Consider the following 15,097-nt stretch of genomic DNA (forward strand, 5'->3'; position numbering starts at 1 on the left):
CCGCTCCAACGCGCTACCTGGGCTGCGATTTGACTCAAGTGTTTGTGTGTGATGACACTCATGTTGGATTGTGTAGAAATTAGTATGTTATTAAAACAACCTTTTGTGTGACCGGCCCAACACTCACCTAACATGTTTAACGGACCGGCCACTGTTTATCACGCTTGTGCTTTTTAAGTTCAGTTGGAGAGAGAGAAAAAAAGGGAAGCTGTATTCTTTATTTAGCCGTTTCCTTGGTGATTTGTGCAATTGTTATTAATCATATTTTTTGACACACGCACACACACACACACACACACACACACACACACGCAGACACAACTTTGCCATCATTTGCCAAAGTTTTTACAATTTTTACTTTCACCGACTCTGCCTTTTAGCCCCAAATTATTAGTTTTTCATTTTTCTGGTTTGGACAATTGACGGTTTGGGAAACAGCAGAGGGAAACAGGCCTTTCTAAAAAAGGGCCCCAGGTGTTTAAGCATTCCACAGTGTTCTGCCTCCCATTGACCTGGTTTCGACATGTTGGAAACATGTTTATGGCATGAAATTCCAAATTAGCACATATTTACTAAAACACGTAAGGTGAGGGAAAAATGTCCAAACCCTCCGTGACCACCTCCGCTTCTGAAGAGAACAGTGAGTGGCTCACTCACGCCGACTTTTATTTATTTGTCTCACAACAGAAGCTTGCGTGTATTTGTTTGAGTGTAAATAGTGTCTGGCATTTCACTTTTCTCTCATGGGGCTTCCTTGGAAATGTAGGTTAAAAAGTAGAACTCTTAATTTGTCGGTAGAAAATCTGACATTGATTTGGAAGAAAAGACCAATATGAAATAAAGTCTCACTTTACAAATGAGGAATGCGTGTTTGCTTTTGCTTTTGCCTTTGTGCGCTAAATTGGGTGGCTTTAGTCCAGATTGAATGTCTTTGGAATCCTGTTCTTTAGTATCAGAAAAGCAAAACAAGCTCTCTATCCTGTGTGTGTGTGTGTGTGTGTGTGTGTGTGTGTGTGTGATTTGTTGGGTGGAGGGGGAAGGGTCCTTATCTCACTGCACTCAAATGACCTATCATCATGAGAAACATGTCAAACCAGCCACCATTGTTGCCTACTATTACAAATTGCAGATTGGACTTCTTCCACTGATACTGTGGAAGGGCGGAAAGGTCAAATGATTTCCCCTCATCGCGTCAAACATAATTTAATCCAGTTCTTGATGCGTTTGACGGACGTCACAGCTTAAACTTTAATTCAAAACATGTGATGTTCCTTTTTTTTTTTTTTTTTTTTTTTTTAATGAAACGAAACCTAATAGTGAAAGCATTAATCTCTCGCTCAACATTTGGATTCATTGAGCTGCGACGTTGTCAAGCAAAAATGCTGCTTACATTTCTTGTGCATTTACCTTGTTTCTTTGATTAGATTTACCTTTATCTTACCATCTAGTTGCTTGATGAAATAGTCTCTTTTACAAGTAAAGTTGAATTTGGGATTGAAACAACCCCTAAATGTAATAATGTCGAGTGTACGAACTGCAAGAACTTCGGCATTCTAATTGTATTACGACAGCAGAGTGCGTGTTCTTGTACGGCTCCTTTGTGGCTTTCTTTAAATCTGTGCCACTTCTTTCGTCTGCAGCGGCAGTGTTTATCTCTGTGTTTGTGTCCGTTTGGCTAAAAGTCACTTGTCATAATATTGACAATGTTGCATTGTGCGCAGAATCTAATAGGGCTGCGGCACAAAGGCGTCTTCTACTGGCGCACAATGCGGCCTGTGTGGCGACTCGTCTGCTCTTCACAATGATCTTCCCAGATGCAAACCGTGCCGCCGAAAGAATTTTAAGAGCAGAGACACAATTACAGGAAACAATCGAGACGGGAATCTTTGAATGCGCCCGCTGTTGTGAACGTCGGCCTGTTTGTAGGATCTTTGACTTAAAGTTCGTCTTCATCTCGCAGAAGTGCGGCGACAACATGAATTTATCACATCGAATTCGTCCCGTTGACTCGGAACGTTTGCAAAGCAGATGCTGAACGCCGGGGGGGGGGGGGGGGGGGGATTTTCGTTGATAAATTGACCTTTTTTTTTTTTGTGAGTACCACAGTATCGCGCTGTCGACCAGATCCTCCTCTGTCAGCTTCCTTTCAAAGCAAATGGAAATTCCTTCGGCTTCAAACTCTGTTGAAATGTTCTCGTGTCGGCCCTCGAGTCGGATTGAACCGGTTTGCGCAATATCCAAGGCTCGCCCTGCCACCGGCCTCTTTCGTCAGTGGTAAAGTTGCACAAATATCTTTTTGAAATGTTGACAAACGTGGGAGGGGGGAGGGGGGGTTGGATTCAGGTGTGGAGTCGGCTACCCCTAATTCTGGCCTTCCACGAGTCAGGAGTTTTACACCCCTAACTTCTTTCATCCTGCGGGAGAAACTAATCATAGACACAAAATAGACACGCGCGCACACGCACACGCACGCACGCGTACAGTCGTCCAACCCCAGCTAATCCTCCTATTTTCCTCCTCTTTACAGACTGAGCTTCCCTGTTTTCATTGTCGTCGGGGCTGTGAGTCACCGTGAGTCTGAGCCAAGCTGCGCTCGCTGGTTCACACTGGCTGACACACCTCGGACCGGGGAAACACACCCATTCCCACATATCCTTGAATTCAAGTCGAGTGACTCGCCGCAGTCAGGGAGCGATTCAACACACATAAGGCATTAAAAAAAACACACAAACAATGGGTGAACAACATTCTTTAAAGTTCTATTTAAACCTTTTCTTTACAAGCCAGCAATCTCTCCAGCGAGAGTCCAGCGGCGCAAACTTGCAGACACTAAACAGGAGCTCGGGGCAGCGCGAGCGCTCGTCACAGAGCTGTGAGGAGGCTGTAAACATTTGAAACGTTGTCGAGAAGTTGTTGAGGCGCTGAGGTGCCTGCTGTTTACAAGCGCACGCACACATACATCAAGAGTGCCATCCGTCCGCAAAGCAGCAAATTGCCCTGGGCAGAGGCCGTCCGACGAAGGCACACACACACAAAAAAAAAATTACAAAACAACAGCCACGCCCCTGAGCAGAAAAGGCAAACATGCATGGAGCTGTGCAAACAGCCGCAGTAGCCGTGAATTCTGCGCGAAGAGGGTATTGATCTTTTCCACCGGTGAGGCAACACGTTTCGAGAAGCTCAACCTACGCCCCCGACCCCCGACCCCCGACCCCGGAGCGAGAGGCCAACTTTAAAAAAAGATAACGTGAACAATGGAAAAGTGTCTGCACTCATCGCAGTTGCAAAATTCAATCACCTACTCATTCCTCCCGTGTCTTGAAATCTTTCAGAACCCTGAGAGGCGTTGAGTTTTTTTTGTGTTTACATTCCTTTCTTCCTCTCTCCTTTTTGTGCACTGTATTAATCGTGCACTCAATTCTCATTTTTAAAGTGTGTAAAAAATGTGCACCTCGCGCTCGGCAGCAGGAATCAAAATACGTACTTTATTCAGTGTGTATTACGCATAACTGACTATCATGTGATTGACTGCGTGCAGACTGGTGCAGCGGATGGCCTGCGCTGCAGAAAGCAGGTGACTTCCACATCACTCTGCAAATATTTTTTTTTCTCCAATCGGCAAATTCCATCAAAAAAAAAAAAAAAATTGGAAGTAAAAAACAGCCGCGCCGTTGTTAATCCTTGTTTTCCTTTGCTCCGCTTGATCTCACGTCTTGGAGAGGCTGTGACGTCGGTGTAAATTAATGAAACCGTGAACGGATCCACATTCTGGGCCACTGTTGGCACAACAAGCAGAACCCGCTCTTTATTTACATGCAAACAACATATTTTACATTTATTAAGCAAATATAACCACAGGTGTTAGCTTTTTTTTTTTAGTGACTTCAGTGTGTAATTGTAACTTATAACTTTGATGGGAAGCGTTCCGCTGTGTTCCTCGCACCGGGTCTTCTCCCCTCCGGAGGGAGAGGTGCACCCTGCTTTCCCAGGGAAGATCAGGGCCGGCTGACTTATTTCATAATGTGGCAGTATTCAAGTAGCAATGTGCGCAAACATGCATGTCGGCGGGCCACACCCTCGCCGATCAGCGCAAAGCCACGCAGAACTTGCTGGCTGTTTGCTTTGCTCCTCTCATGCTGCTCGCTGTTTTGCTAGTGGGTGTGACGCAGTGTCGAGGCGCAGGGCTGGGACTCCTGGCGGACACGGAGGAATGCTGAAAGAGACGAGTCCCGGTGTGTGCGCACTTTAAAAAGGAAATCTCTGTATTACATGGTTACTATCAGAGGAGACGCGTACTGGCACGCACGGCTCCAAACTAGCGGTTGCCCCATGAGGGGGAGCTGACCTGTGGAAAGACTGAAACGAGTGAAGATTAGAAAAAGAGTAAAAAATAGATATATAGAGGCAAAAAAACAACTAATTGCGCTATGATTGATTGACTCAAAGTCTGGCATTGAGCCAAGTGACGTGCCGGCTCATTAAAATTGATGCAGCGTACTGAACATGCAACAAACTTTACCCTGTGACAAGCTAACGTAATCAACGTCCACGATAATCCTGCAAAGACAAGAGGAAAAGCCCATCATTTTTTTCCCCCTTGTCCCACAAAATGTGTCGACTAGAGAGTCTGCATTTGGAAATGAGCACTTTGTGATGTCATACAGGGCACTAATGCCCAATCAGGTCAGCGATGCAGCAATCGACTGCCTCCCAATTGCCCCGCAGCAGATCCAACAGGATTGAAAGCACGTTGTGGCAGTAATCTGAAACCCCGTGGTGTTTTGAGAAAGAAACTGGGGGCTAAATAAAAAGTGTTTTTGGATAATCAGTCATACAAGGCAAGTCATACAAGTCATACAAGGCAACTGAAATGGGTATAAAACAGGCCCAGTAAAACTGTTATGATTGAACTGTTATTTTGTTTCCTGTATGAGCCTTTAAGGTTTTATTTTTGCAGACCAGATATTAACTATAATCCCAGACTTAATTTCTCTGCTGCCCCACCCAATATGACTCACCTCCTCCTGTTGTTTCTGCTTTTTCTGTCGTACCCAAGCGAAAGCGACACACATATGTCGCAGTTTATTGTCCCCGTTGCTCGATCGTTGGCGGATCTTTTGAAGTGAAAAGTATTTTATTAAAAGAAGAAAAGCACGGCTAGAAACACTCCGACACTCTGGTGGTGACATGAAGAACTGCGAGGAGGAGTGCGTTGCCCTGCTGAGGGACAGTAAACAACAGGCCACTGCCGAAGTTGCCCATTCATGATTGAATTGAGCTTTTGCGAACGACAAAAAAAAATTGGAAGAATGAAAGTTTGTAATTAAAACAACAACAACGACAAAATAATTTCTTTTTAACTGGGTACCAGTAGTTTTTTTTTTATACAATCAAAGCAACTCTTGTGAAATGATTACTTTGTCTGGCTGATTGCATTGTTTGGTTAATGACAGGTCTGAGCGAGCGCCAGTCTGATTGCTGTAATACCACACCTATGTCATGTGCCCATCTATGCACGTAGACACTAATTTTGCGGTGCGCCAGCTGCCCCGTCAACCACGCTCTCAAACTGTGACACGGCAGACAGTCGTTGCCCTTCGTCCGGGCGGATTGGCAAAAGTAAAACGGCCCGGTGTTTCGACGGTGCGGCAACCTTTATGGGTCTTGTTGAGTGGCTCGTGCGAGTGTAGGTGTGTCCGCTCCGCTGAAAACGACTGAAGGCAAAGTCAAACGCTCTCTTTCACTTTTAAAACGTGCGGCTGTTTGCTGAAATGCAGAGAGCGTTTAGCTAAAAGCTGAAGTCACTCCGACTTTGCCTCATTCTCGCTGGAAATTTGTGCCCTTATCACGTGGCCAAAAATTGCCCTCCTGTCACCGCGAGGTGTCCGCTTTGACAGCCTGAAGTGTGGTGCACTTTAACTTTACAAGCGCTGATAGCGGCCTCAAGATTTAATAACCACCATTACACAATAAATCAAGCGTTTTTAATCATTATCCCAGCTTGTATATGTTTTTTTTTTTTGGTGCGTGTGGCTAAAGTCAGTTTTCCTCGTTGCATGTCAGTGAAGCCGCCCATGCGAAGTAGTGGGTGGTCCCAGGGTGGACAGCCCCTCCCTATTATTCCCCTCCCTCTGCAAAGCAGGAGCCCTACCCAGCTCTCCAGCCAACCACTCTTCACAGCCCGGAGGAGCAGCCGCTGAGCCGGGAAGGAAAAAAAACAAAAAACAACGGCAAAAAAAAGCAAAAAGTTTAAATCAACCCAGGGAAGAGGAGGGAGGGAGAGAGGAGGGAGAAAACGCCCTGGAAAGTCAGTAGCTGAAGGAACAGAAAGAGTGACACAATCCTTTCAGACTGCAGAGTTGTGAGTGGAAGAAGCAGCGTTCCTTGTGCAGAGGAGAAGGGGAGAGGCCACGTTTCAAGGATGCTCAAGCTGGTATGAGACTTCAGGAGCGCAGGCGAATGCTCAGAGGTAAGAGGCTTTCACTTTTCTTCCATGTTTCTTTTATTTTGGAATAATACTTTTGTTGGCTGCTGTTTTTGAAGCGTGCTTTCCTGCTGTGCCTCGTCTTTAGCAATGCTTTTTAAAAAAATTTCAGATGAGTAAAAAAAAAGTTTTAAAGTACCAAAGTTACCCCGTCTGGCATTCCTCTGGTGTGGCAGCGCTCAGGCGATGGCCCATGTGCGCTGCGCTGCAGTGACTCCAGCGACTTTATTGCCTCTTTGTCTGAGTTTGAATCCTCTGGCTCTCAAGAATTCCCCGTTGCGAGTGTTTTCAGTGTTGAAGTTTTGAAGACGGAGTGAAGGTAGGCCAGACAGTGAGAAGTGGGTGTGTACCCGCACTCGCCACATGAATGCAGAGGAGTCGCAAAACTGTTGCGCACTTCACTTTTCCTCTCAGCCTCTCACCGAGGTCGTCATCCCAGGTGCAGGCAAGGACGCAAGTCATGTTTTGGGAGTGTGCTGGCCTGGCTTGAGCTGCACCTGTGAGGCAAATTATTTCTGCGATGATTTGACTGTTGTGCTTTCGAACGGTCGTCTTTGCCCCCATGCTGATAAAAGTCCTAGAGGAGGCAAACTTTATTTATTTATTTATTTTTTACGGCGGTGGCCGCTTTATCTGGGCGGCTCCAATAAAAAGTTGGCTGGCAGAGTTTGGTGACTACCTTGAATTGTTTGTCTTATCTTCGCCAGCTGTAAAGGTACGACTTCCCAGTAAGAGGCAACAGTAACAGACTTGGGTGTGGATTTCTCTCTTTCACCCCCCCCAGCCCTCCCTTCTTCCCTCCCTCCCTTGCTTCTTGCTGCGCTTTCTCTCCCCAGCGGCACACCCTTCAAAGTCCACACCCATACTTACACCCTTACTGCTCCAACAGCCGAGTCGCACCTATCCACAAACATATGGAACTTTTCTGTGAAGTATTTCAGTGGAACGTGCCCCCCCACCCCCTCCCCCCCTCTTCGCCCACCTCCCTGCCGACCAACCCCCCCCCCCTCAAAAAAAAAGAGGAAAAAAAAGTTTTGGGTGTGAAAATTGCTCATCACCTCAGCTTAGTTGTGAATGTGGCTGTGACTGTGTGTCTTCTTTTTCTCTGTGTGCATCTTTTTGTTTAAAGCGACTTTTGACGTTGTGTACGATTTCTTTGGGTTTCACCTTGGGCTTGTCAGCCCTGAGGCTCCCCGCCCCGGGTGCGCAGTAGACGGGGTGGTTGCCGAGAGAGGGAGGGAGGGAGGGAGGGAGCGAGGGAGGAAGGGGTGGTGCAGACGGACGGAGGGAGGGAGGGAAGAAGGAAGACAAGAGAGGAAAGTCAGGGAGTGAGTAAGTAAGGGGGGGATGGGCAAGCGGGGCGGGAGGTGAGGGGGTGGGCCGGGAGGGGGGGGGGTAATGGAATGTAGCGGTTTGGAAAGACAAGCTAATTGAAACCAGGTCCGAGGCGCGGAGAGCAGGGAGTTCAGGCTTCGCACGTCGGGGCAGCGCAGAGTGAGACGTGCCGTCGGCCCCCTGGAAGTCGCGAGGCGCCTCTTCTCCTTCTCCCGCGCGCACCGCCTGCACGTTCCAGGCCCGACTGGCCTCCATCCAGGTGTGGTCGGCCAGCAGAACAATAGCCGCACATCCCTGGGGGAGGGGTGAGGGGGTGGGGAGGGGCGGCGTTGTAAAACGTAGATTTACCTCCGCAGCAGACGGGAGGCTTCAGTCGCTGTCGAGCTTTTAGAAGTTCCTTTTTTTTTTTTTTCTGGAGCAGCTGCGAGTCCTCCACTAACTCCTCCTGACTGCCACACCCGAGAGGGAGGGACGGAGGGAGGGAAGGAGGGGGCGGCTCGACACCATCGTCTTGTAACCATGCGCACGTAACTCGTGTGTCGCAGATGTGACCGTCTGGCATTTCTCACGTCGTCCTTTCTCCGCCTGCGACACGCCGAGCAAAAGAAAGTTGCTAGCTAGCTTTGTTTAGCTGGAAGCGAGGGCGTCGACTTTAAGACAAACGCCGTAAATTCAAAAACCTATGTCACCTGCGTCGATCCCCTAACTGGTTTCTGACGGCCCTTGCAGCATCTTTTAAGTGTTTGCCGGGAGCTTCTGTCGCCCCCTGCCAGTGACCCGTTGGCCTCGAACCCCCGCCGAGTGATCAACCACAAGGGCGGCGCTGCGTTTTTCCACGCCAATCAATTCCCGAAACAACGTCATTAAAAAAAACCAAAAACAAATGTGGAAGATGTCGCTGGTTAATTTTGCTCGCTCTTGCCGCCGCCCTTTTGACAAACTGCATAACGCAGTCAGTGGCCTCAGGGGGCGCTACAGCCCCGTGGCTGTCGGAGGGACTCGGCCCGGCCGCGTCAAGATAATCAGCGCAAGCACAGTGTTGCCAACCCGCCGATGAGAGCGGAGCGGCGCTGTCGCTTGCGGCTTTCGGCCGAACGGAAAGGAGCCCCTCTCCGGCGCACTTCCGCTGTCACTTCCTCGTGGGCTGGTTGAGCGGGTGGATAAGGGGAGTGGGGGGATCTGGGGGGGGGGGGGGGGGGGTACTTGGAGGGACAGTGTGGACGCACACACACAGCACAGGCAGGCGGCGGGTGTAGTGAAGAAACTGGAGTGGGTTTCTTTTTGTTGTTGCTGTTTGTCTTGTATTTTCATCTAGGGCAAATTTTCAATTTCCCCAAACAGACTCTGACCCCCCGACCCCTGGAACTGGGCAAATAAAACAATGGTTGTGTAAATACACGGGTTTACAGTGAGGGAAGTTTTTGTTTTCCTCTCTCCTCTCGTACTGCAGCATGTGATTTTAGAAAGTCTTTGGATAAAAATCTGCCCTGCAGCCACTCCCTGTAAAAAATAAAATAATATTAATATATATATATATTATATACATACTGTATACATATATATATATATATACATATATATATATATATATATACATATATATATATATATATGTATATATATACATATATATATATATATATATATATATATACATATATATATATATATATATATATATATATATATGTATACAGTATACAGTATATATATATATATATATTCTGGTGCTGGTTTGGAATGTTACAGTTGGAAAGCACTATTGGGAGGTTGGATGGACTCGAGGCACCGCATAACTCCTTTTAAAGACATTCAGCGTACACGCGCAGTGCAGTCAACTGTTACCATGTCAGTGGAAATGTTTTAGCTGTCAGCGCGCCGCCAAAACAACGAGCCGTGAACGCTGCTGTGTCCTCCTCCTCCTCCTCCCCCCCCCCCCCCCCCCCCATCCCTCCCCCGCTTGTGCCATTACGTTGCCGCACGCGCACCAAGAGTGGCATCTGTTGCGGAGGAGCTCCGTTTTGGAATGAAGCCGCCGGTATGTCAGGGCGGCAAATATGTGTCGGGGGGCAGCGGGGACACGTTCACCACTGTTTGAGTCTTTATCTTGTGCAACAGACTCAAGGGGGGCCACTCATCACAGTCCAGTGCTGTCCCACTCTGCTGAGTATGAATACACGTCTTATCACTTTGGCTGCGTGTGTGTGAAATTGTTGCGTAAAGGAAGGCATGTATGCATATATATATATATGTATATATATATATATATATATATATATATATATATATATATATATACATATATATATATATATACATATATATATACATATATATATATATATATATATATATATATATATGTACGTATATGTATGTATATATACATATATATATATATATATGTATATATGTATATATACATATATATATATATATATATATATATATATATTTATATATATATCTATATTTATATATATATATATATATATATATATATATACATATGTAGAGGAAGAGCGAAAGATACATACACAGACGTACACATTCTGCTGTATAGTCCACCTCTTAACCTCGGCGTCTCCTGCTCTATGAATGGACGGGCATTTGCTCTTGTCCAAACAGCAGCTGCGGTGGCCTGACAGAACCATTAAGCGGGCGCAAGGCAAAGACTAATTCGGAAAAAGTCGGCCAATCGCGCGGTGCGCACAGTGAAAAGTTGGTATACGGACGTCTGCGGAGCTTTCTCGATCCTGTTGGCAGCACAACTGTGTAAACGCACACTCCCCCCCCCCCGGCAAAACAAGTTATTCCAGTTCCAAATTTGCATCCCCGCCTTTGTTATTTTGCAGCTCTGTTTCTCATCATTTTATTTTAAACTTTATTAGATACACAAAAGTGCGTAGCCCCGAGCTACAACGCGACCGCGTCTCATGACAGAACATTGGCTGCAGGGATTTTTTTTTTTTTTTTAATTTAGAAAAATGTCAAGTGTTTTAGCTTTGCTAAAATTACATGCAAAGTCTCATGGGATTAGGAACCCCAAAACAGCAACACATCCCTGTGCAGCTTAAGTTCTTTAAACATTTCCTCAGCTCGGAAAACAAATAAAATATCTGAAATTCATACTGCGACAATCCCTATTTGGCCATCCAGCTGTCTGCTTCACATCTAGAACACAATCCTCTTTTTATTGCTTTTGTGTCAACATGAAGCTGAAATGTCATTCACATCAGGCACACACACAATGGAGACAAGGATTTGTTTTGAAGCTACAGCTCGTGTGTGTGATCTCAAAGTCAGATTTTATTCACTTTTTCCATTTTGTGCGTGACTCCTGCCAGAGTCACAATAGTTTTAATCAGCAGCAGGCCAAGTTGGCGTCAGTGGGCATGCTTCAGTCCTTGTGGTTTGGGTTTAGGGCGATGTGGACTATACAGAGCAGCAAAGAACCATTTATTTTGATGTGCATTCCTTTTATATGTGTCACACTTGCAAGTGCTATCTGCATTTTTGTGAAGGGGGAGTGAGCCTGCAGTGGAGTCTGCTCTGTCTGCCTTTCATCTGCTGCATTTGCCAGCAGGCCGCAATGGAGACAGGAGGAACAGGGAGTCTATTCTGTGTTGATAACTTTCCTGATTGGGTCACTGCTCTCATCCTACTCTCTGCCTCGCTGTGCTGAGGACCTTTTTTATTGGGTCGTAATCAAATCCCATGACTCTGTTAGCGCTGCGGATTCATTTATCCCTGAGCTTTAGTCATTGTCACCCTACCTCTGTTATATCCTCAGCAGATATATTATTATATACATTTTACAATTAACCAGAGTCACTTTGATCAGTTTCAAGCAGGTGTGATGAACAAACTATGAGAAACTGACCAGAAATGCAGCGTGAAGGCACGCAAGAGGTGGAAGCAGTTGCTTGTTTGCCACAGAAGGCTGCCAAAGCTGCAGCCATTTTATTATTTAGACCATAAAGTGTCATCGGTGTTCACATGCTCGCCCGACTCTTCGTGCTCTTGTTTATTTGAGCAGGACCTGGCGGGGTGGGGGGTGGAGGCACTCTGCCAGGGGAGCGGGGTGGGCGGCATCAAAAAGAGGCGGAGTCAGAGAGAAAGGGGACATTTCTTTGGAGTTAGTCAGTTGCGGGGAGAGGCCGGGCTCCCTTCCAGCTGGCCTGACAGCTCTATCAAGGAATGTGTGTGACTGGAGGCCTGGGTGGGGCCGCGCACTCAGCCGCTGCACGGAGGCGAAGCAATGTGATCAGCCACACGGGCCGAGGCGGTGTGGCCCCGCCCTTCAGCACACACACACACACACACACACACACACACACACACAGTCTCGTCTCTCTGTCGTTGACAGCAAGTCACTGTCACCTCGCTATGCATGTCTCAATGAGTGTGTACCTGTACAAGCATTGTCTCAGCGAGGTGTTGGCCAAACTTTTATCTTATCTTGAATATCGCACCTTTAATTTGTTTGCTGTTGTCCTTTAGTTTGTTTGTTTGTTTTGTAATTTCTTTTGTCTGATTTTGCTTTGGGCATCTTATCACCACGCAGAATTCTGACATGTTGCATAAGAGTGATGCTTGCCTTTGACCGCCCTATCATGGGCCAATTGTGACGCTGCTAATAATAAGACTAATTAATATGTCTATGCGCGGGCTGGAGTGTAAACAGCTGCTGTGGTCCAACCCTACACAAGCACAATGGCAACCCATGCACTGTCTGGTGTGTATGCGGGCTGTGCTGCATCTATATCAGTGTGAAAGTCCAGAATAATTCTTAGGGACAAAGACATAAATGGCTTGTCTCCAGTTAGGCGGTTGCTCCATTTGTCTGTGTGGTATTTAGTGTGTAGCACAGGTATTCCAAATGATATTGTTTAGAGGTAATTCAGTTTTATAAACACAGTCACTTGGCAAGACACCAAAGAGCAATTTGGTTTAGACAAGTCAGGGGTGTGGGGTCCTGAGAGGGAAAGATTAATGACAGGGCTGCAGAGCCTGTCTCTGAAGAATTTTTTCGGAGGGGCATGTTCCCACCGGTAGATGCCCGTCTGCACACACATCAAGTCGGGTTCTGTTTGTACTGGTGCTGACAAAGGGAAGGCTTTGTTTCCCAATATGCCTGTGGGCTGAACCAATAATCCGAGTACAACCTGGCAGGCACAAGCTGAGGATTGACTGAATGCACTGAAGCAGCGATGATGAATAAATAAATACAGATCCAAACTGTTCAATCAGCCTTTAATTTGCCAACGTTGGGATCGTGCCATATGGGTAGTTGGATGACTTGGTTTAGCATTCTTATTTGTAAGGTTTGGTGAGATGTTACAGGATTAACGCTTTAAATGGAACGTAGGTCGTTCTAATGAACTCTTGATGTTCGTGGCAGTTTAAGGATCTTCCTGAGACACTGCTATCAATGCAAAGTGAATTGTGCATGTAAAATTCTTCTGAAAACTTTTTCTTTGTTTTTTTACCTTGCCATTCATTCACCTTCTCTGACCCCATTCTTTTCATCTGTCCACAGAAGTCAAGATTTCAAAAACACAAGCATCAGACTGAAGTCCTTGGCTTTGCTTGAGCAATCCAAGGTAAGCGTCCAAAGAACTCAAGTTTGTTGCTAAGCAAGTGTCCCCTTTTTCTAGACTCCAAAACGTTGGAATGTTTGTTGCATGGCCTTCTTTGAACCTGGAAGGTCATGCCACTGCCATTCTGCCGTTAAAGGCTGCCTTATAGAAACCTGACACTTGAATGCTTCTGCTTCCTGTGCCTCCTCCTTGCACCCCTTCTTCCTCCCCCAGACACCACCTGCTTAGCTTAAACGTCCCCCCCCCCTCCTCTTATGAAACAACCTTGTCAAATGCCTGCCGGGCTCGTGCTGTTTTAACCCTTTGTGGCTGGCTGCTTTTGAAAATTTGTGTCTCAGGACTTTATGGGAAACATCTTAGAAAATAAAAAAAGAAAGCAATATACACGTAGACCTATTGCCATGTGCGATGTGTTTCGCATGCCCGCAAGAAAAAAAACAGACAACTAAGGTGGCTATAACCACGTTCCTTTTGTTTGCATGCTACCATGCACAGCAGAAGCCTCATGCCAGGCAAGGTTAGCCCAGCTGTTTCCCCTTGTCCTCAATCAATGCCATGGCTCCTCCCATAACTATTCATTTATTTCAGAGTGTTCTTTACTTGTCCCTTCGATTTTTAAGACAAATTTGACACACCACTGTCAGTTTTAGAGACAAAGTCAAAGTATGAGAATATAGTAGTTGACTGTAATTTCAAGTCACACAGTAGTTCTCTGTCTTGTGATCCCCGAAACAGAGGATTAGTTATTTTGGATCTGCTTTGAACAGAATGCTTATCCGATCATATGACCTTGATGAAGTTAGCCGCTCCCGCTGGCTCTTTCACAAACGACTTGCTTTTGTTGTTTTTCTGCCATCTCCTCTTCTGTCCGTCACTTCTTTACACCGAGCAACACAGAGCAAGGCCAGAGTAGGAAGAAAAAAAATACTTTCAAGTATGACAAGTAATTATGCATTAAAAAATGGACTGAGGAGAGTAATTCGAGAAAAAATGTCACTCAGTATGTTGGGGGTAACCTGATTGATTTATTTACAATTAAAAATGCAAAGTCTGGTGAATGTTTTCACTTTTTCCCATTTTTTAAAATGTATTTTTCTACAGTTCTTGTTTCAATAACAAACAAATATCTGAATGAATGACAAACATTTAAATTTCATGGGTTTTGGGACCACAAACACCATGGTTAGATTTTGGGGTTTCTGTAATTTCTTGGGGGGGGGGTTTCCTTATTTTAAAAAGGTGAACCTTTAGCAACCTGTGGTATCAACAGATCTGTGTGGATAATTTGCAAAGGTGTTTATTAAGATACAACAACTGACCAAGTGAGTGGACCACATGGAATTTAGAAATGTATATATGTACTAATGCATAGTGCAGTCTAGCTATTTAAAGGATGATCATGCATCTCTCCAAAGGGACTTGAACACCATCTAGTGGTGAAGTTCAGGACGGGGTCAGAAAATTTTCTCATAAAATCTCAATGCTTAATTCATGCCTTTCATTCAAATGTTACTTTTGCTATGTGACAAAATTGCTGCATTGTCAGTTAAGATTGTATCTTAATTACTGTTATTATTATATCAATTTTTGCAGGAACACAAAAATAAAGTTTCCATCTCACTTTGAAGGAAAGCCAAAACAAGGTATGTCATAAAGTTGAGGAGACACTTATCAG

The 15,097-nt window shown here is 45.6% G+C and overlaps 1 protein-coding gene across 1 annotated transcript in view; it reads left to right on the forward strand.

Moving 5' to 3' along the window:
• The first annotated feature begins 6,217 nt into the window (after positions 1–6,217).
• ahnak (AHNAK nucleoprotein) overlaps positions 6,218–15,097 on the forward strand; it is a 29,536-nt gene continuing 20,656 nt past the window's right edge. The window contains exons 1-3 of the mRNA XM_076046392.1: positions 6,218–6,469; positions 13,362–13,425; positions 15,016–15,065. The gene's annotated coding sequence lies outside the window, so the exon portion shown is untranslated. The remainder of the gene's footprint in view (positions 6,470–13,361; positions 13,426–15,015; positions 15,066–15,097) is intronic.

Source organism: Nelusetta ayraudi, unplaced genomic scaffold, assembly GCF_046127955.1.
Source record: "Nelusetta ayraudi isolate G7.1 ecotype Tasmania unplaced genomic scaffold, CSIRO-AGI_Nayr_v1 ptg000090l, whole genome shotgun sequence".
NCBI classification, from domain to species: Eukaryota; Metazoa; Chordata; class Actinopteri; order Tetraodontiformes; family Monacanthidae; genus Nelusetta; species Nelusetta ayraudi.